We start from the raw sequence: 23,727 nt of genomic DNA, 5'->3' as shown, positions 1-23,727 counted from the left end.
AGGTACAGTCTTGCTTGTTTACGTAAGCCACTACTGTGGTGTTGTTACTCATCAGCACTACAGAGTGACCCATTAGGAACTGTTGGAGGGCTAGAAAGGCTATCCTTATCTCCAAGAAATTTATGTGCTAGTACTATCCACAAGATTGTCCACCAACAGACCCCGTGTCCTTCCTTACACAATGTTGTCAGCAATTTGGAGGAGTTAACTCCCAGATTTCCTTTACCCGATTATCTACTAATATGTCCTTACTAGCATCTCATTGGATCCATGACAAAGCAATGGTAGAATCTATCCAACACCTAACTCTAACACTTATCTAGGTTAAGGGCATTCTTCCCAAAGTTGACTAATCTTGAATACAAAAGAGATCCAATGAGTTCTAACCTCGCCAATATAATTGTCCTTATGGGTGCAACTCTTGACTTGGAGGATACTAATGTCACCTTATACGAGCTGTTCTCCACAGGTACTCGTAGGTACACGCAAGCCCCATGGCCCTTTTCAGAGGCATCACCAAACCCATGTACTGTAGCCCCATACGACTAAGCTTCTCCTAGGCCTTTTGTGGAAAATAACATCTATCTATATGAAATGTTGACTACTAAGGAGCCATCTTTGAAACTTAAACTCCAACTCTGATGGCATTTCTTGATCTCAAGTCAGGCCCAGTTTCCAGAGTTCCTGAAAAAGTATCTTGCTGTACATAACATATGAACTGATCAATCATAAAGGGTAAAAAAACGGATTTTGAGCGAAGCGAAAAATCTATTTTTGGGTGAGATAGCCATGACGTCCTGATGGAAGGTTCCTTCGGTAGCTTCCTTGGGTATATTTAACTACAAGGATATTCCCAGAGAATTAAACCACAGGTTATCACAGAATTCTTACTTCTGGTGCGAGTATCCTAAAGGTTTCCCTTTAAGACATCGTATACAGTATCAACAGGGGACGCATGTATTAACACGCCACATAGCTATCTGCACCCCATATAGAGTTAACACTTCGATATGGAAAGGTGGAGAATAACTGGGGAGCCGTTCCACAGTTACACTCGTCCGTGGCTACTTTTGGTACTCGAAACGTAAACAAACGGGCGCCATTGCTAAATGACGTCACGTCCGTCCTCATCCTGATGCCAGCTCCTTGCTAATCTCCATGATACAGCAGGACAGGGCGGGGCCTGAAAGGCTGGACTAGAATGGAAGGAAGGGTCCGTCAGGACGTCATGGCTATCTCACCCAAAAATAGATTTTTCACTTCGCTCAAAATCCGTTTTTTGGGCTCAAGCCATGACGTCCTGATGGAAGAGTACCAGAGAATCAATGTATCGTGGAAAATTTCCCCTTATTAGAGTAAGTGCCAAGGGCTTCGAATAGAGGTATGTAATGTGACCTCGGTAGAGGTTCCGTGGGGATCCAGCTTCCTGCCCCCCCTGGCAGAGAAGTCCCAACGGGTTATGCCAAAATTCAAAGTGCTGTGCGTGGTCATCTAAGGGCTACTCACCCTGCGGAGAGTTCGTAAAGGACTCGGAGACAAGACAGAATGATCAATATTCGTGTAGGAACATTCTCAAGAGTAGGTGAGTGATAGTTAATCACTATATTCCATGGTTAGAAAACAATCTGGTCTCGAAGGTATGGCGAAGGTAAGTATTCAATTAGGAATATTACACAGCATAGGTGAGTATATAATACAGACAAAATATATTATTCTTCTCATTTCAAAGGAAAGGGGTAAATGAAACTTATGTCATTCATGTATTTCATAGTGTAAATAGGAGCGAAGAGAGACGCACAAGTAATAAAATAGACATTTTATTTCATAAATTGCAGGTTATAGTAGTAATAAATGCAATAAGGAATGTAAAGTTAATTTACAATAATAAATAATGTACATAGAAATTAGAAGACTTCAATCTTGAATCTGAAAGAAATTTCAAACTTTAGAAAGCACAAGTTCCAGAGGAATGTCAGTCTTTATCAAAGAAAAAACACATCATGCCCTGAGGCATGTGGCACTCATGTGAAGTCTATGACATTTCACCTTGGTAAGAACAGTCTATTAGAAACACTAAGTGTCCATGAAATCACTGTGTATCACACGAGGGTCAACACAGGCACCCGTAGAGTTTAAGTCCCAAGTAACTCGCTGTTCTATGCAGAGTTAAACGGCGGGTTTCATAACACTACCTGCGGCTACCACGAAATGTTTGACTTCATGCACTTGCTTCGCGTAGTGCTTGAAGAAAACGCGCGAAGATTTCCATCCTGTGAAGCTCTTGAGGCTTTCGAAATCCATACTCTGGAAGAAATTCAGAGAAGATGCGACTTTTCTAGGATCGTGACCTGCGGGTGTACTGTCAGGATCCGCTCTGCAAATGAAGTAGGTGATTTTCGCTCTTAGTTGTTTCAGTGACAGGTCGCTACCCGATGTTTCTCCTTTGAAGAGTTGACCTCCACCAAAGTCTGAAGTTCTTCGAAGATAGACCTTGAGACTCTCTACTGGACATAGAGAGACATCTTCCTTCAGGGGGCAGATTCTCCAGGGGCCCCATCTCTTGGTGGGTAATTCGTTTTTTGCGAGAAACGTCGGATCAGGGAAGAGGGCAAGTTCTCCTGTATCTGTGAACAGGATATGACCCTCGTCTCTTGATAATGCCACTATTTCGCTGACTCAGGCTCCCGAGGCGAGAGCAAAAAGGAATATAACTTTTTGAGTCAGATCCTTGAGAGGGCACGAATCGTTGTCCAAGTTAGAGGCAAAATGGAGCACCTTGTCCAGGGACCAGGAGATAGGTTTTGGCGGAGGTGCTGGGCGTAGTCTAGCGCATGCCTTTGGTAGTTTATTGAAGATATCGCTGGACAGATCAATCTGGAAGGCGTACAGTAGTGGCCTAGTCAAAGCCGATTTGCAGGTAGAAATCGTGTTGGCTGCTAAGCCTTGTCCATGAAGGTGAATGAAGAAGGACATGCAAAAACCAATGGTGATTTCCATAGGATTTTTTGCTTCGACGAACGAGACCCACTTTCTCCAGGATGATTCGTATTGCCGTCGTGTGGATTCGGTCTGGTATTCCTCGAGGAAGTCTAGACTTTTCTTCGAGATCCCAAACCTTTTCTTCACGGCTAGGGAGAGAAAATCATGAGATGAAGGTCCCTGACTTTCAGTGATGAAGCGAAGACAGTCGACTTCTGTACTTGCTGAGAGAGAACTGGGCCCGGGAGGGGGATCAGCTTGGGCCGCAGCTCCAGGACCAGGGGGTACCAATTGCTCCGGGGCCACTTGGGAGCCACTAGGGGCGCTGTCCCTTTGAAGGTTCTCAGTTTGGAGAGGACTTTCAGCAGAAGGTTGGTGGGAGGGAACAGGTATATCCTGGACCATCTGTTCCAATCCAGTGACATGGCGTCCACTGCTTCTGCATTGGGGTCCTCGTACGGGGCCACATAACGAGGAAGTTGATTGTTGTCGCTCGTTGCGAAGAGATCAATCTGAAGTTCCGGGACTTGGAGAGAGATGAAGGAGAAGGATCTTACGTCTAGAGACCATTCCGACTCTATTGGGTTTGTCCGTGATAGAGCGTCCGCCGTCACATTGCGGAATCCTTGTAGGTGAACTGCAGACAGGTGCCATTTCTTCTTTTCTGCCAGACGGAAGATCGGAAGAAGTACCTGATTTATCTGGGGCGATCTCGAGCCCTGACGATTGAGACATCTGACTACCACCGAGTTGTCCAGAGTCAGACGGATGTGGATCGAGGGAGGCGGAGAGAGTTTCTTCAAAGTGAGAAGGACCGCCATGGCCTCCAAGATGTTGATGTGAAACGTCTTGAATAGGGGAGATCATGTCCCTTGAACCTGTCGTTGGTGGGAGTGACCTCCCCAACCCTCCAGCGAAGCGTCCGTGTGGATGTTGAATGATGGAGGTGGGTGTTGAAGAGGAATGGACCTTTTCAGGGCCTTTGCTTCCGACCACGGCTTTAAGAGTAACCGAAGTCTGTTTGGGAGCCGTCTCTTGAGGTCTCTTCGAGCGATGGATGCAGAACGTCTCCAGACTCCCGCGGCATCCTTTAGCTGTGCACGAAGCACTGGGTTTGTCACAGAGGCGAACTGTAGAGAGCCTAGAACTTGTTCCTGCTGTCGTCTTGAGATCCGTTTGGATTTCAGCAGTTTTTTGACAGACCCTACTATTTCCTTCCTTTTCTTCTGTGGGATGGAAAGGCGGTGTGACTGAAGATCCTAATGAATTCCTAACCATTGGAACTTCTGAGCTGGAGAGAGGCGAGATTTCTTGGTGTTTATCTTGAATCCCAGGTGTTCTAGGAACTGGGTGACTTTGTTGCAGGATCGTACACAATCTTCGGGCGATGTCGCCCAGACCAGCCAGTCGTCTAGGTAAGCCATCACCTGGACGCCGCGAAGGCGGAGCTGTTGAACGATGGCATCTGCCAGCTTGGTGAAGATCCGTGGGGCCACATTGAGCCCGAAGGGCATGGCCCTGAAGGCGTAACTTTTCCTTTGGAGTCAAAATCCTAGGTAGGAGGAAGCGTGATGGTTCATTGGAACGTCCCTCTTAATGAGAGAATGCCTTGATGAAGTCATTGAGCTTCAGCACGGCATTTCATTCCCATGCTGAATCTTGGTGACGGGCAAGAGGGCTCTCGAACTTGGGGAAATTGCTCCCCCAGTTCGAATCTAAATTTCTCTCTTTCATCTTTTTCTAACTCTTTATATGGCTTCAACCTTCTCCTAATATTATAAACTTTCCTTCATGTTGCTGTCCCAACCCTATGAGTAAAATTTCCCATATGTATGTGTATATATTTACATATATATGTGTGTTTATTATTATTTTTTTTTCTCTTTTTATGGCATGGATGTTTCTACATCTATTATTGCCACTTGGGCGGATGTTTCTACATCCGGTATTGCTGCCTGCTTTGATGAATGGGAAAGGTGTCACGGTTGGGAGGTGTTTGTGCTTAAAGCTATATGTGAGAGTATTGGATGATCTCAGCCATCCCGAAGATGGTTTGGACCTTTTTGGCGGAACTATTCTCAAGTGTTGGGTCTTCGGAATCCAGGGGGATCCAACGCTTGGGGTAGGACTCTCGGCTTTTGGCCGGAAGCCCGTCATTACAGATATGGGGAGGATGATTCCATAGTTTCTTGGTCTCAGTCCTAACAGGCGGGTTCAGCTTACACCTGTGCCTCTATATCTGTTTTGATGCTATCCTTCGGGTAGGGTATGGAGTGGACCATCTGGGAAGTATACTCTCACTGTGCCGGTAGTGGAGAGTGTAAATCTCCTTCCCAACATGTGATGCCTTAATGTTCTCAAGCAGGTAAATCAAACTTCAAAAAATCACTCTTCTCTCTTCTTTTTTATGATGGAATCTTGTGAAAATGACCCCACCTCCCCTGGATATGCTGACTCGCCCCCGGCACTGTTGACGACCTCTGGCAATTAATTTAAAGAAAACTCCGTTGACGACGTAGGAACTAAAAAGGACTATTCTTTAAACACTCGGAAAAAGGGTAATTTGGGCAACACAGGAAAACTGAAAGTCCTGCACGTTACCCAAATCCCTATAGAAGCTAATTATGATGTGCTACATAAAATATTTGAGTGTTACGGATCAATAAAAGAAATTAGAATGAAACTTCAAGATGATAATTGGGACTCTTGGTTATCATTTAATTGTCACGAGGAAGCATTTAATGCAAGCTGTAACATTGTTGATATTAAAGTAGGTAATATGAATGTTAAGGGTGCTCTGTGTGATGGGGCACCTAAAGATCTGGATGTCTACAGACCAGCAGACTGGGCTGATAAAGATATAGAGGCAGATATACCATCCCAAAGAAAGCCAAAACCACCAATGTGGCTTCTTCCTCAATCTGTAGGAGGTACGGAAAATTATTTCAAGATATGCAAATTTCTTCAGAGGAAGGTAGGTACGATCGCACCTGGAGATATATCTCGATTCGGGAAGAAAAGTTTCTTGATAAAGGCCAAGTCATACACAGTCTGTTATACTGTCTAATTTGAAGACAGTAAATGATGATATAAAATTGGACATCAAACCCCATCTAAACTTTAGCTATGGAAGGGGAGTGGTTTTTAATAGGGATCTGTATGAATTTACTGAAAAGGAGATGTTGGCCATGTGTCCCCTATCAGTGTGGAAAGTACATAAAGTACCTGGAACATCAATGATTGTTCTTACTTTCCAGGATGCTGATGTACCTTTCCACATAGACATAGAAAACGAAAGGATCAGAGTTCAACCTTTTAAGCAGAAGCCACTGCAATGTTATAATTGCTTTAAATTTGGACATCCTTCCAAAGTTTGCAATAATGAAAAAATTTGTAATACTTGCTCCAAAATTTACCATGGGGATTGTACACTTGAGGCAAGGTGCTTAAACTGCAACTCTAATCATAAATCTAATGATAGGAGCTGCCAGTTTTATAAGTTAGAAGAGGCTGCCCTCAATAAATCAATTATTGAACATGTAAGCGTGGGGCATGCCAAGAGATTATTAAATAAATCTAATACTTATGCAAAAACATTAAAAACAGGAGAAAAAGTTCCTCGGGAATCATCTCACCCACCTACTACTGTAGGTAGTTCTCGAAAAAGGAATTCACAATCTATTGATAAAGTGCTGCATAAGACAAGAACATCTCCTCCTAAAGATTTATCATTGAGTATCAACAAAAAGACATTGCCCACCACTATCAAACCTTTGTCCCCCATTACAAAGGATAGTACTAACCTCTCCCAGGCCATATCCTTGCCTGATTTAATGGAGATTCCACCTGACACCAAGTTATCAGGTGTACCTGTAGTGGGGAAGGTACAAAAACCTGGTAACTCACAACCTATTAATCGTAAAAGAGAGAGACCTCCATCTCTCTCACCCCCTTCCATAAGAAATACTAGAATTATGACATCAAATAAATATGATGTTTTGTCTGTTGATGTTGCCGATCAACCAGCAGATAATTTAGATAAATTAGAAATTCAAGTTGAGGTCCACCATCCCCCTCAACAAATAGATAAAAAAGATACAAAGAAAAACACCAACGTAAAACCCAACATAACAAGACCACCTCTGAAGAAACCTACAGGTGATAATGTTAGATTAAAAACTGCTAATGGGAAGACCTCATCCAAGATGTCTTCCCGAAATAATCCATAGTTTTCTCCTCCATTTTGCAATGGAACTGTCAGGGTTTGAAGGCGAAATATGAAGAACTTAAGCTCCTAATTCATGAGCATTCCCCCATAATAGTATGTCTACAGGAAAGTATGCTTGATTCTAACACTCCTAGTCCTCGAGAGTATGTTAGCTATAGAACACCATATAATCAACAAGCAGGGAGCCATGGCGGAAGTCTCATGTACATTCGTCGAGATGTTCCCCAAATACCCATGTCTATACGTACAACCCTGCAGGCAGTTGTTGTACAAATTGATATAGGGAGAAAATATACAATATGCTCTCTGTACTTACCTCCAAATGATAATATTTTATATGATGATTTAGCAGAAGTTATTCAACAACTCCCTCAACCTTTTCTCTTACTGGGAGATATGAATGGTAGACATCCTTTATGGGGTGATGTTTTGGCCAACACAAGGGGCAATATTATCTCATCAATTGTGGAGAATGAGGATGTGGGGCTCCTTAATACAGGAGAGCCCACGCACTTCCATGTTCAGACAGGTACTTTGTCATGCATTGACCTTTCAATTGCAAGCTCTAACTGCCTTCTTGATTTTGATTGGAGGACATTAGATGATTGGCATACTAGTGATCATGCACCAATCATTATAAACACCAACAAGGGTCCACCTTTGCAAAGATCGCCACGTTGGAATCTAGACAAGGCAGACTGGGTTAAATTTTCTGAGCTAAGTGAAATCGAAGGGAGAGCAGAACAGTTTGAAAGTATTGATGATGCTATAGATCTGCTGAATGGAACTCTTCATACAGCAGGAGTCAATTCAATTCCCAAAACAACAGGGTTATTCAAACGACGACCAGTCCCGTGGTGGTCTTCAGAACTAACTGCACTCCACAGAGCCACAAGAAGATCTCTAACACGATTGCGTAGACTCCGAACTGATGAGAATTTAATTATGTACAAGAAATGTAGAGCACAGTTCCGTCGTGCCATGAAAGAAGCAAGGCGCCTGTCATGGATGTCTTTTGTTTCCTCCATTAACAGTAGAACACCACCATCTTCTGTGTGGAGGAAAGTAAAAAAGATAGCTGGCAAATTCACCCCCAACCCACCACCAGTGTTGAAGGTGAATGGCCAGTATGTAACTGAAGCAAATGAAGTTAGCAATGCCTTGGCTAATCATTTTTCAAATGTATCCAGCAAGTGTGAAGGAGCCCCTGGTCACCAGTATAGGAGCACTGAAGAAAATAAAATTTTAAATTTTGCAACAAGAAGGGAAGAGTCGTATAATTCTCCTTTCACTGAAAGAGAATTTGATTCCGCACTTGCTCATTGCAACGATACAGCCCCTGGACCCGATGGAATTCCATATGCAATGATTAAACATGTACATTTTAATACAAAGCTATTTATTTTAAGCATTATTAATAGAATATGGCATGATCATAGTTACCCAAGTGTTTGGGAACTAGCCATTATTTTAGCCTTTTTAAAACCCGGTAAAGACAAGTTTTTAGCAGCAAACTATCGTCCTATTGCATTGACATCTTGTTTATGTAAAATCATGGAGAAGATGGTCAATGCAAGGCTGATATGGTACCTTGAAAATAAAGGTATTTTATCACCGATTCAATGTGGATTCCGAAAAATGCACTCAACGACTGATGTGTTGATACGACTTGAGTCTTCTATTTGTGAAGCCTTTGCTTCCAAACAGCACCATGTTACAGTATTTTTTGACCTCGAAAAGGCATATGATACCACATGGAGATATGGTATTCTTAAAACCATTCATGAATTGGGATTGAGAGGAGAGCTGCCACTATTTATTCAGGCATTTCTTTCACGTAGAGTTTTTCAAGTGAGAGTGGGGGAAACTCTATCAGAGAGTAAGTGCCAGGAAGAAGGAGTTCCTCAGGGTAGTGTGCTGAGTGTAACTCTTTTTGCACTAGCAATTAATGGGATATCCTCAGCCATTCCCCAGGATGTTCTCTCAACATTATTTGTGGATGATCTCTCAATATCATTTGCTGGCACTAGAATGGCAATGGTTGAGAGAAAAATCCAACTCTCTATTGATAAAATTATCCAGTGGGCTGACATGAATGGATTCAAGTTCTCGACAAGTAAAACTACCATTGTCCATTTTTGTCGTATCCAGGGAGTACATCCAGACCCGGATATATACATTAAAGGTCAACGGATACCATGTGTATCGGAAACCAAATTTTTAGGTTTGATATTTGACTGTAGACTTACCTGGGTTTCTCACCTAAAAGTGCTAAAAGCTAAATGTGTTGAAGCTCTGAATATCTTAAAAGTATTGTCCCATACATCATGGGGGGCAGACCGCAATACTATTTTAAAATTATACAAGGCCTTGATTTTTTCCAAAATTAGTTATGGTTGTGAGGTATATTCTTCAGCCACCCCAAGCCGGTTAAAAATATTAGATTCGATACATCATGCAGTTATTAGATTGTCTACTGGAGCTTTTAAAACCTCGCCTATCCCAAGTCTCCTTGTTGATGCTGGAGAGTTACCTCTAGACCTTTACCGAATGTCTTCCATTCTTCGGTATTGGTTTAGATTGCAAAGACTCCCTAACTCTCTAGCCTTTCAGACTGCAAGCCTTGTAAGACAAGCATCATACTTTGAGTTGCACCCAAAATCTCCTCAACCTTATGGCTTTCGGGTGAAACGATTATTAAATAGTCTGGATATAATTAGAAATAAGATACTTCCATTCAAGGTATCATCAACGCCTCCATGGAAGTTACCAGAGATATCTTTTTGTAAATATTTTATTGGAGATAAGAAGAATATGTCAGACATAGAAGCCAGGTCTCATTTTAATGAACATGTTAAAGAACATAGAGGATCAACTTTTATCTATACTGATGGCTCCAAATCTGATGCTGGCGTTGGATTTGGAGTACATAGTAATGGTTTTAATTGTAGAGGTGCACTTCCTCTGACCGCTTCCATATTTACTGCCGAACTGTATGGCATATTAACTGCTATTGAGAAAATAGCGTTGGAGAAGGAGGGTAATTTTACAATTTTTAGTGATGCAAGGAGTGTCCTTCAAGCTATGGAAGTTTTTAATTCTAATAACCCTCTAGTTTTAAAGATTTTAGAATGGCTTTTCCTTATTGGACGGAGAGGTATAACAGTTCAATTTTGTTGGGTTCCAGCACATGTAGGTGTGTCCGGGAATGAGAAGGCAGATTCACTGGCTAAGGAGGCTGCATCCGAGTTGCTGCCAAGAAGATATCCCATTCCCTGTAATGATTTCTTACCTGACATCAAGAAATTGGTTTGCAATAAATGGCAACAGCATTGGGATAGTCAAGATGGCAATAAAATGAGGGAAGTAACAAAGGACATATCTCCTTGGAGGTATAATATGATGCCCCGAAAATGGGAGACGTCTCTTTGTCGTCTCCGTATTGGTCACACTCGGTTGACACATGAGTTTCTGCTGACGGGCCAACAGCAACCGTATTGTGACAACTGTGTAGTACCTCTAACAGTAAGGAATTTGTTGACCGAATGCCCCAATTATAACATCTTGCGGAATAGATATTTGTTTGAGGCTCAAGGTGAGGGTGGCAGGTTCATCCTTGCCAAGATTCTTGGAAATGATGTGTCCTACCATGCAAGTGGCATTTTTAGATTTCTTTCAGAAGCAGGTCTTCTGAAAAATATTTAACTTTTATGACATTCAATTTTTATGATTTTAATTGAATACTCTTTAATTTTTTATTTTATTTCATTTTTTACTTTTGTATATATAAATTAAATGTTACCGCCGTCAATGACCTTAGATGTCAGGATGCCTGAAAACTTTAAATCATTCATTCATTGGAACGTGCCAGCAGGCATCCGCCAGGTCTATAGAGACCGTGTAGGACCCTTGAGGCAGGAGGGTCCTTATTTGTTGAAGAGTCAGCATCTTGAACTTGTTCGCAATGAACTTGTTGAGGGGGGATAAGTCTAGAATGACTCTGAGTTTGTCGTAGTCCTTCTTGGGGACGCAAAATAGTCTCCCTTGGAACCTGGTTGACTTTACCCTCCTTATCACCTTCTTGTTCAAGAGTTCTAGGACGTACTCTTCCAGGAGGGGGGTTGACTGTTGGAAGAATTGCTGGAAGGCTGGGGGTTGTTATGTCCATCTCCAGCCTAGTCCCTTCTTGACGATGCTGTGTGCCCAGAGATCGAAGGTCCAATGATCCTGGAATTGGCGGAGTCTTCCTCCCACCGGAAGCACTTCATTGCTTCTGGCTTCCCGAGGGTTTGCTACCTCAGCCGCTAGCTCCCCTTCCTCCTCTGCCTCTGGAGGGGCGGCGAGACACATCTCTGCCTGAACCTCTGCTTGAGCCTCTACCTTTGGGACGAAAGGTAGTGGTTTGCTGCTCAAATGCAGGGGTGAAGACCGGTGACTGAGAGACCATCGGTTGGGTGACCAGCTGAAAGGTCTGTTGTGGCTGAGCTGCCACTTGGGGAGTAGCGGAACCCGGAAACTGCCGTCTCTGATGACGTTGCTGGGGTTTTGGTTTCTGGGGTTTCCTCTTAGGTTGAGGGCCGTCGTCCTGAGAGGATTTCCTTTTCTTCGACATGCCCCACTTATGGAGAAGGTTCCTGTTCTCCGTGGCGGCTTTGTCGGTGATCTCTTTCACTAGGGAGGAGGGAAAGAGGTGTTTACCCCAGATGTTGGAGGAAATCAGCCTCCAGGGTTCGTGTCTCACTGTAGCGCTCCCGAACACGAATTCACGACAGGCTCTGCGAGCCCTAGTGAAGCTGTACAGGTCCTTCATGACAGTTGCCAAATGCGTTTTGGCAAGGACCATGTAGAAGTCTGGGATCCTAGTGTCACCGGCCATGACTTCAAGCTGTACCTGGAGGGACATTGATGCGGCAAGCCTTTCCTTCGTATCTTGTTCCCTACGAAGGAGGTGATCGTTGAGTTTTGGGAGGTCCTCATTAAACTGACGACCAGCAACGTCAGGCTCTAGCTTCCCCACTGTGAATGTCGACTGGATGTCTTTCCAGTGTCTATCATCAGGGGGAGTAGTCAGGGAGAAGGGCCTGCACTCCTCCAGTACAGGGCAAGGTTTCCCTTCTTCCACTGCTTTCAGTACCGCAGTGAAGGCCTTTTCAATAAAGGGGAAGGTCGCATTGTTCGGTGCGACGAAGGTTGGGTGCTTTTTACTAAGCGCCGGCATCTTGGAATTGGTGAAGCCCCTACTCTTCACCGTGTTGGCTAGCATAGCCTGGGCCTTCGAGAGATCGAACACAATTACCTCCTTCGGTTCGGTCTCTTCTTTAGAGGCGGGTTCGGACCTGAGTCGGACGTGACAGTCCGGATAAGCCTCAAAATTTGGGAAGAACTCCACTTCTTCCAACGCGATCGAGCCGACCTTCTCACTGATGAAGATCTTGCCCGTGGTGATCGGCATGTGCTCGGCATACCTCCATGGGTTAGTATCCGAGCAGGCAGGGAGGTCCTTAACCGAAATCCTTTTCGGTTGCTTAAAACTTCCAAGGTTAGACCTGAATAGCTCGTGGTTCTCGCGAAGTTTCTTATCCATGAGGGCTTCAAGCATCTTGAAGACCTCCTGAGTGCCTGATGGGATAGGGTCCGGGGTGGCAGACGTTGAAGGAAGGGATTCCTCGGTCGGCGTAGGAGTTGGTGCAGGGGTAGGAGTGGGAGCGACCTCTTGCTCCGAATCAGGGTATTCCACCTGATCTTCCTCATAGTCGAGCTCCTCGCCCATGAGGTTCCTCTCCGTTGTTTCCGACACTTCCGACATACGTTCCACGTTGTCGGAATCTAGACGGCACTCATGCATGGACTGGGCCATGACAACATCAGGTTCCACCACTATCTGGACGGTAGGAATCTGATCACTGGGGACCACTGAGTCTTTTGATGCATTCGGGAATAGCAAGGCCCTCAAATCTTCGGTAGCGAGATACGGTCCGGTGGCGTTCTTCTGGAAGCCACGCACCCACTTGCGTAGCTTCTCCCGAGCGTTGTCCCTTACCTCCGCTGACGGAGGATCGTCGAACACTTCGACCAGACGACTCTTACAGACTGTACAGTGCTGCGGGTCCCAGAATTTCAGGTCGCTTTTCTTGGCGGCGCAGGGGGCGTGGGTCCGACATGCCTTGTGCCCGTAGAAGTCCGGGCGATTCACTCCACAGAATTTGTGTTCACACTTCATATACTCCTCCTGTAAAGGAAAGAGATCATGAGTATATGGAAGGCATAAGAATGACTTACATTACTCTAAGGTTAAATTTTAAGTAGTCAAAATTTCATCTAACATTAAATAATTCATGAATATTGTAATGTTTGAGAATAGGAGCGGGAAAGGAAGTAGATAGACACATACTTGTGAATCCCGCCCAGTCGGTTACCGTGACCTTATCAATAGGCAGTTTCATTTGTGACCGAGGGACACAAAACGGAAATCCGCATGGATCACCGTGGTGGGTAGAAGCTAAGTTCTAGCAGAGATTGCCTGCGAGGTGTATCAGGGACTGAGACCACTCAGTTCCTTGGGTTAAAGGGGTAATGGGAGACCCCGTATAGATCTAGGTTCCGGCAACCGACCATGCTAAGACACACAGAGTATGCTGGAAAATTGTAATGTGCAAGAAGACAGCACAGCCACTAGTAGAATGGTAAGACAATACCTATATATAGGAGTGGCTAAGCCATCTGGCTGCAGTGTAGGATTGTCGGCATGTTGTCGACAGGTAGTAGAAGGCGTGCAAGTCCCTTGGTGCCTCCGGAGGGGCCCCGGCAGGCCGGCGGCACGCCAGAGGCCGCTCCAGCAGGGTGTAAGGCATTAAGACAGACACATTGAGTATCTAAGCATAATACCAACTTGGCGACCGCCGGCGGGAGGCGGAGGCTCCGCGGCTTGGTGATCAGTTCATAAGATAATGAAGTATATGGTAGTATACCCAGACCTCCGGCACGCCGGAGGCCGGCCTGAAGGTCGGACAACCGAAACTAGGTAAGGGAGGGGTGGATCATCGGTTGTATGCCGACGGAAGGCGGCAGCCCCCCAGCACACGGAAGGCTGACGACTTAGAGGAGGGAGTGTATCTTATGAGAGAGAGTCACCAAAGTGTAGGGCGATATCGCCGGCAGTAGAGGCGACAAGGGACCGGCACCAGAGTAGATAGAGAGACAGATAAGGAGGGATTGGAGGGGTAAGACCACATACCTCTCCGGCATCCCTCCAGAGAGAAAGTACACATGATAGGAGTAGATCCTCCTAGCATCCAATGGCAGGGGGCCGGCAGCCGGGCGGGTGCCAGGGTAACCCAAGGGAGGGTTAGAGTACACTCAAGAGGGGGAACCCCCTGTTGGACAAACCGCTGCCAGTGGCTACCCCCATAGAACGCTATGAAGGGTATGTGTACCAGAGCGGCCTGCTCAACAGGAGATCAAGATAGCCCTATCACTCCACCCAAGGGAGGAGTTGTAGGACTAGGGACAGATGTGTATAGGCAAGCCTATGTATGGGCTAGCCTACACCAAAGGGATAGGTGGGGAGGGAGAAGAAGAGGGGTCTTCCATAGGGGAGGCTCTGTACAAGAACGGCCACCAAGGAAAGGGAGGACGCTCCCTAGCCTAGGGTAGGTAACCAGAATGAGAACGGTGCAAGACTACCGTCTCAAACTATAAAAGTACAGAACTAGCCCCCCCCCCCAAGGCCTAACCTAGATAAGGAGTGTTAATTCCCATGCTAGGTAGGCTGAAAGACACATCGCAAGTTGCAGGGAAGGGTAAGTAACCTAACCATAAGCAACTGAGGAAGGACAGAGCCGTTCCTCTTTCTCGGTCGCAACCCTAAGGGGGGATCATTCCCTTAAGGTAGACAGAGAAGCGATAAATACTCTGATTGTGGACAAGATTCCCCTATAGAAGGGGATGCTTGGCCACGCAGAGGGAATGCCCGTAGGCAGGGGATGTAGGGAGCATATAGGGGTTCCTACATTTAGGTTAGGTTAGAAAGGAACGCAATCAAACCGGTCCCCTATATGGCCCCTGAAGGCGAAAAACACTTACATCACAGTTAACAGTATGATAAATAATGCCACTATCTTCATAACTTAACCTAGGATCACTGGAATATATCATGCATGAACACAAGTGCTAGGCAATCTAGCCTAGGGGCTAAGCTAGCGATCTAGTATGGGGTCAAACGATGACCGGATAATAGAGCGTTAAAACACGATATATGAAGTTCCTAGCTATGAAGACTAAATAACTAACAATATCAATTAGTTAAGAGGCCGGAAAAAGCTGTTCTGACTAGCTAAATAAGGCATGCAAGAGAACAGCGACGCCCTAAAATGGCGTGTCCGGTAGCGGCACAGCTCCGCCACAAAACACGAAATATTACGAAAAGTATAAGTTACTTTACGGCCAGAGCTTATTTAAACAATACTGGGACCTGGTACTCAACTTTCCAGAAGAAGGCGAGGCTGAAGGTAGAGACATAACGGCGATGCAAGTCGATGAAAATCGCACAAGGGGAAATCCGTCTAAGCAAGGTAGCTACAAGCAGAAGGATGAGGACGGACGTGACGTCATTTAGCAATGGCGCCCGTTTGTTTACGTTTCGAGTACCAAAAGTAGCCACGGACGAGTGTAACTGTGGAACGGCTCCCCAGTTATTCTCCACCTTTCCATATCGAAGTGTTAACTCTATATGGGGTGCAGATAGCTATGTGGCGTGTTAATACATGCGTCCCCTGTTGATAAACGATGTCTTAAAGGGAAACCTTTAGGATACTCGCACCAGAAGTAAGAATTCTGTAATAACCTGTGGTTTAATTCTCTGGGAATATCCTTGTAGTTAAATTTACCCAAGGAAGCTACCAAAGGAACCTTCCATCAGGACGTCATGGCTTGAGCCCAAAAAAGGCTTTACAAAACGGTTGATGATAGAATTAGGCAATCCATTCTGAAATTGCACTAAATAGTTCATCAAGAAAATTATTTTCACACATTAAGCACATTTTCAGCCCCCATCGCACCAGGCTTACAACGGATCACTCGGGGGTTGTGTGAAACTCAAGGTGTCCACATATTCACCTGGAATTTCAATTTTGGCATTTGAGAAGCAAGGGTAAGAATCTCACTTATATGTTGAGGTATAAACTTGAAATATAAGATAATTCTGTTACGGCGAATTCTAAATGCAACATAATTATTACATTCATGTTATGCATGTTCAGGAAAATGAGTTATAATTAAAATGGTTACTACATACTGAACAATTTTAATCTAAATTTTCTTATATAGTGCTAAAAAAATAGCAACTGGCATGCACGGTAGGAAAAATAATGGTATTAATTATCAAGTGGCACATTGTCTTCAAAAGGTTGCCAACCCCTGCTGTAGACATACAATTATGGGGGAATGTTCATGAATTATGAGCTTAAGTTCTTCATACTTCGCCCTTAAACCCTGACAGTTCCATTGCAAAATGGAGGAGAAAACTATGGATTATTTCTAGAAGACATCTTGGATGAGGTCTTCCCATTAGCAGTTTTTAATCTAACATTACTACCTGTAGGTTTCTTTAGAGACGGTCTTGTTATGTTGGGTTTTACGTTTGTTTTTTTCTTTGTATCCTTTTGATCTATTTGTTGAGGCAGATAGTGGACCTCAACTTGTATTTCTGATTTATTCAGTTTATCTTCTGGCTCATTAGAAACATCAACAGACATAACATCAAATTTTGTTTACGTCATAACTTTAATGTTTCTAATGAAGGGGGGGGGGGGAGATGGAGGTTTCTCTCTTTTACGATTAATAGATGGTGGGATTCTAGGTTTTTGCACCTTTCCCACAACACGTGTATCAGGTAAGTTGGTCTTAATTGGAACCTCCATCAAATCAGGCACAGACATGGACTGAGAGAGGTTTGTACTAGTTTTTGTAATGGGGGACGAAAGCTGTACAGCAATTGGCAATGCCCTAGTTTTAATACACCGTGGTAAAGCCTCAGGAGGTAATATGGTTACTTCGTTATTTGAAATTTTATCAGATGGTATACTTCTTGTTCTAGAGCTATTGGCAGTACAGTACTAGGTTGGTTTGATTTTAGTGCCTTAGCATAGGTATTTGATTTATTTAATAGTCTTTTGGCTTGTCCCACACTTATATGTTCTAAATTAGATTTGAGGGCAGCTTCCTCCAACTTATATAGCTCGCAGCTCTTGTCTGTGGATTTATGATTTGAGTTGCAATTTAAAGACCTGCTCCAAGTGCACATTCTCTATGGTAAGATTTGGAGCAAATACCACACATTTTCTCATCTTTGCTAACCTTATACGGGTGTCCAAATCTAAAACAATTAAAACACTGCAGTGGCTTCTGCTTGAATGGTCTTACTTTAATCATTTCGTTTTCAATAATAATATGGAAAGGTACATCAGCATCCTGGAACGTAAGGATTATCACTGATGTACCTGGGACTTTGTGAACTTTCCATACATTTAGTGGACACATGGCCAGTATCTCCTCCTCTGTAAATTCATACAGATCTCTGTTAAAATCTATTCCTCTTCTGTAGCTAAAATTTAGGTGGGGTTTGACATCGGACTTAATATCATCATTAGATGTTTTTGTGTTGGACAGTATTACAGACTGTGTATTTGATTTGGCATGGATTAGGAAACTATTTTTTTCCAAAACGAGATATATTGCCCCATGCAATAGTTCCTACTTTTTTTCTTAATCAATTTTCATATTTTAAAATAATTCCCTGTAACCCCCTTTGATTCAGCTATAAGCCATATTGGTGGTTTTGGCTTTATCTGGGAAGGCATAACTAAATCCGCGTCTTTTTCCAACCAATCGGCAGGCCTATATGCATCCAAATCCTTTGGTACCTTATCGCAAAGAGCAGCCGCGACATTCAAGTTATTAATTTAGTATCATTCATGTTACTTATTGCATTGAATGCTTCATCATAACTATTGTAAGGTATCCATGAATCCCATTTTTCATCTTCAAGTTTCATCCTTATTTCTTTTATACATCCATAGTACTCAAAACGGATTTTGAGCGAAGCGAAAAATCTATTTTTGGGCTCAAGCCATGTTGTCCTGATGGAAGTATCCTAAAGTAGCTTCCTAAGGGATATATGTACCGGCAAGAACTAGCTACGCCGGCTGAACTACAGTATATGTCTATACAGGTAGTCAGTATATTTGCAGTATAGGATATACTGCAGATAAAAAACTAGTGTATACAGTATATTATACATCTTGGGTATCCCTGCCCAGATATTTGCTGAGCCCAATCCTATATTGATAGAATAGAATTTCTTCAATATTCTGATTAGAAATCAGTTTTCATTTTGCCCTACAATATTAAATATCGTAAAGGGCTGGTGGTGTGACACCTCTAACCCTTAAAGGGTACAGCCCTTATCCCTGAGTCTCCCTGATCAGGAAACTCCATGATTTAATATTGTAAGAGAGGCCACAGCAAATAGATTGGGTGGGATACACAAATATATGTCTTTTAATTTCTTAGTCCACTTGGCGGCCAGATGGACCGTGCCGTCAGATGCTTGCCACATAGGCAGCACACTGGCTAAACTACATTATATATAATTATGCAGTAGCCAATGATTTGCAATATAGTATATACTGCAAACAGAAAACTATACTATGATTATACAGTAGTTATTTCTACATATCTTGGGTACCCTTGTGCGAGCTTCTGCTGGTACCACTCCTATATTGAAAGAATGGTATTCCTTCAATACTCTGATTAAGAAATCAGTTCTCCTTACCCCACAATGTTAAGAATAGAAAGGGACAGTGCCTTGTACACTTCTCTACACCTAGGTGTTAGAACCCTTTTAGTTGGAGTTCCTCGGATGGAGGAGTCTCCTTATAATTAATACTGAGGGGAGGTAACAGCATTTGCTTGTAGGGGATACACAAGTATGTCTCCCACTATCCCTTTATAGCTTACTATCCTAAGCTATTTTGTCAAAAGATGACTTTTGCATATTGCTTATCAGTGTGATAATCAATTGTATACTCATTTCTGTTTTCCTTCCTTTACACGAGGAACACCAGATGATGTATCGCAGTCTTCTGCAGGATTAAGAGTGAGTATTTTCACGGTCATAATACATGCGGGCTTCATCCATAGCACTCAAATGCTTTATATAGATCATCGTAATTCGTCTCTATTGGAATTTGGGTAACATGAAGAATTCGAAGTTTCCTTGTATTACCCAAATTACTCGATTTTGGAATATTAGTAGAATGGTCCTTTCCCGTTCCGAGGTCATCAACAGAACTTTCCTTATTCTCATTATCAGAGGTCGTCAACAGTGTCGGGGGGGGGGGGGGGGGGAGGAGTCAGCAAATCCAGGGGATGGGGAGTCGGCGTTCGAAGGGTCCATAGTTAAGGGTGGGATTTTCTTTGATGTTTTTTGTTGGTTTACCTGCTTGAGAATTTTAAGAAAGTATCATACGTTGGAAATGGAATTTCCATCCTCCAATATCGGCACAATGAGAGTATACTTCCCAGATGGTCCACTACATACACTACCCAAAGGATAGCACCAAAACAGATATAAAGGCACAGGTGTAAGCTAAACCCGCCTATTGGGACTGAAACCAAAGGAATATGGAATCATCATCCCCATATCTGTAATGATGGGCTTCCGGCCAGAGGCCAAGAGTCCCACCTCAAGGATTGGATCCCTCCAAAAAGGTTCAAACCATCTTCAGGATGGCTGAGATCCTCCAATACTCTCATATATAACTTTGAATGCAAATACCTCCCAACCGTGATCCCTTCTCCCATTCATCTAAACAGGCAGTAATAACGAATGTGGAAATAACCACGCCATTTAAATAATAGATAAATGAACTATATATATATATATATATATATATATATATATATATATATATACACATAAGATAAATTTTGCACATTTAGACGTGTTTTTCATATTCAAATAACCCATAAATATTTTTGATACATTAATGTCTGGATTCTCTTAACGACCTCGGGATCAGAGCCCCAGGCGAAATCACACAAAGACAAGATCTTGTGACCGACCGGGAATCGAACCCTGGTCCGGCAAGCTTGTATTGACAGTGACTTGCCAGACCAGGGTTCAATTCCCGGTTGGTCACAAGCTCTTGTCTTTGTGCGATTTCGCCTGGGGCTCTGATCCCGAGGTCGTTAAGAGAATCCAGACATTAATGTATCAAAAATATATATGGCTTATTTGAATATATATATATATATATATATATATATATATATATATATATATATATATATATATATATAAATTTATATATATACATACTGTATGTATATATAAATTTATATATATACATATGTATGTATATATATATATATATATATATATATATATGTATATATATATATATATATATATATATATATATATATATATATATATATATATATATATATATATATATATATACATAAACTTAAGAGAAATAATACTCATAGAGTTAGGACACCAAGTCAAAAGAAAGTTGATAAAATTAGGAGGTCGAAATAATATTGAGCAGAAGAAAAATTTAGATTCGAACTTGGGGGGGCAATTTCCCCAAGTTCGAGAGCCCTCTTGCCCGTCACAATTCTTCAACAATATGAAGAAACCACATGACTGTGTCAAGGCTGTTATCTATTTAAGTGTGGGAAATAATTCCGAGAAAGGCCTCCCCGTTTCTGATTTCCGGACCCGAGCCTGAAGGATGGAGCGCCAACACTATCACACTTGACAAACTAGAGAACCGCAATGGAGACGGTTTGCTTTCCCTACACACGTTTAAGTCCAAAGATTATTCTATATCGGGACTGTCGGCACCGATATCACCTTGATGTTCAGACGCTATTCCAGGGCGCAGAATAGTAAATCCCAATCAAGTGTGGTTGGACTGAATCAGTTACGTTAACGACAGTTTCACAAAGAGTTAGGGGGAGCAGTACTGTAAAAGTCAACACATCCTAAGGACCACCGGGAGGTAATACCGTAGAACATTACAATAAAGGATTGACACCGATAGTTTTAGATTGACGTAAATATAAACTTACCCTTAAGTCATATCTCACCTCATGAGATAACTCATTTAGTCATTTCAAAATGTAAAGGTCAAGTTAAAAAGAGTTAATAATTTTAACCTAAAAATGGTGTTTATTTCCATAAAGTACAACAGGAATTTTCACCTAACTGACACAGGAAAAAAACAGCAAAACTACCAAATTGAAATTTGAATAAAGACCGCATGGCATATGAAAAATGAAAAAATGCCAAGAAAATGGTCAAATCAATTAAATCGTAAATCAATAATCAAATGACTAATCAACCAATGAAAGTAAAATTGGTGACTGAAATAATACCAAAAGTTCTACTCACTACTTTGAACACATTCTTCTCGGGCAAAAAAATTCAAACTTGATAGAGGGGAACAGGAACACAAGTTATAGTAACGGACACACCACGAATGATTAAACCAGACAGTTTGAACTTGACTTCCTAGCTAAATGTGCACATCGTCAAATAAAGGCTAGAAAAAAAAAGGGGGGGACAGTTCCTTGGCCAAGGTTGAGCACCGTTAATTAGTACTCACGCTCTTGAGGGTTGATTGTAGACGTAGTGGAGGCATCTTGTAAACTGTTAAGAACACGGTGCATCTTCAGTTCTGCACTGACGTGTTTTGTCTTCGTAAGTTTATCTTCTAAATAATGGCACAAAGTAAGGCATACTGTTGGTTAGTAAATGGTTGACCAACAGGTAGTTGAACCGACGCCTATGTTAAAACGACGTCTCAGATGAAGAGGCTATGCCTACGTCCGCCTTCCACGCTTCCTGGTTTTTAAGTGGGCCGCTCGCACGCTTCTACCTCCCGCCGCTGCGCTAGTTCAAACCGGTCGAGTCTTCTTCTTCAAATTTCCATGAGTACGTGGTTTGCTGAAGGGTGCTGCTTCTTCAAATTTCCATGAGTACGTGGTTTGCTGAAGGGTGCTTTTTATAAATACTGTACAAGGATCATTTTTGAAACTCCAGGGGAAAGTAATTATAAATAAATCCTACTGTCTGGCTTATAAGAATTAATATACTTACAAAAAAATTAAGTGGCGTTTAGTGATGTTCAATAACACAGAAAACAATCCTAGCTAAACAGACTTATAAATTGGTATTGAGATGTAAATAGCAATAAGCTAAGATCAATGAGTTATGTAAATTAAAGAGTTACTTAAATACAAACCAATTGTGGTTAAACATACAAAGCTTCAAGAGCATTTGGAACAGAACGCAACCAAGTGCTGTTTTTTTTAAAATTGTCGACGGTCTGTTGCATCGTCAAGCAATGTACTGTGAGCTCAGGAAATGAGATAAAATCATCTACAGAGGAATGAGGTGATGAAAGGTAAAGCATTACAGGGGAATGATGGACATGTTAGCAGCAATGAATATTTAAGGGTATAATAATGAAGGTTACAAAGGAAACAAAAGAAAAACGAGATGCATAAAATCCAGAAAATAACAAACAAAAAATAAAAAATGGAATAACTCGGGTGACTAAAATAAAGCGTGGAAAGAATTTCCACAAAGCCATTCTCTCGTTAAGAGGGTAATATCGCCGATATTACCCAATTCTGAACTCTTATTAGAGCTTTCTTCTTCTTTATGCTAGCAGATGTTGAAATTGTCTTTCCCTCTTCGGCATGTCTATAAAACTATGGAAGAAAATACAATTTGAAGGTTAATATATATAGTTTTGAGTCCAATTTTTTTTTATTTTTTATTTTTACATACAATATTAATAAATCATGATTATTATGAATTTTATGTTCCTTTTTGGATATCAACTAGGCGAGACGGTCGCTCCTTCATTATCTCTCCCCTTCACTAACTCTGCTAATATCACTGATATTACCCACGTCTGAACTCTTATACTAGAGAAAATTTTCTTCTTCCTTATGTTAGCGAGATGTTAAAATTGTTTTTGCCTCTTTGGCACGAGGAAATTCATGCCGAAACCAGTGAATGTCAGAGGTCAAACTCATACGTGTAGTCCTTTTAAGTTTTTGCTAGCACTGAAGGCCGAATTTCGGAATTTTCGGTATAATTACGTGTAATACTTCGTCTTGTGATTCATGGAATCTATACAGATGCCATTGCCCACAATTTGTTCTACATTAAAATGTAATAATCATAAAGATTTATGATCACAGAAGCAATACTGCATTTTCTTGTAGGGAACAATGTTTTTGGTTTATTGAGTTACTTTTACTAATTACTCTGTAACTATGAAAGTAAGAGAAATTTTGACAAAATATTTCGTATACACATTCTCCAATACCCACACAAAGTTTACTGAATTGTTTTATCAGGATTTTGCGTTTTTCATCCTATACCCCCATATATTGGCATACCGGCCGGGACCATTAAAAGTCGATGGTTTTGTAGT

This window comes from Palaemon carinicauda, chromosome 4 (genome assembly GCF_036898095.1).
Source record: "Palaemon carinicauda isolate YSFRI2023 chromosome 4, ASM3689809v2, whole genome shotgun sequence".
NCBI classification, from domain to species: domain Eukaryota; kingdom Metazoa; phylum Arthropoda; class Malacostraca; order Decapoda; family Palaemonidae; genus Palaemon; species Palaemon carinicauda.
The sequence above is the reverse complement of the archived record's forward strand: the minus strand, read 5'-3'. Positions refer to the sequence as shown.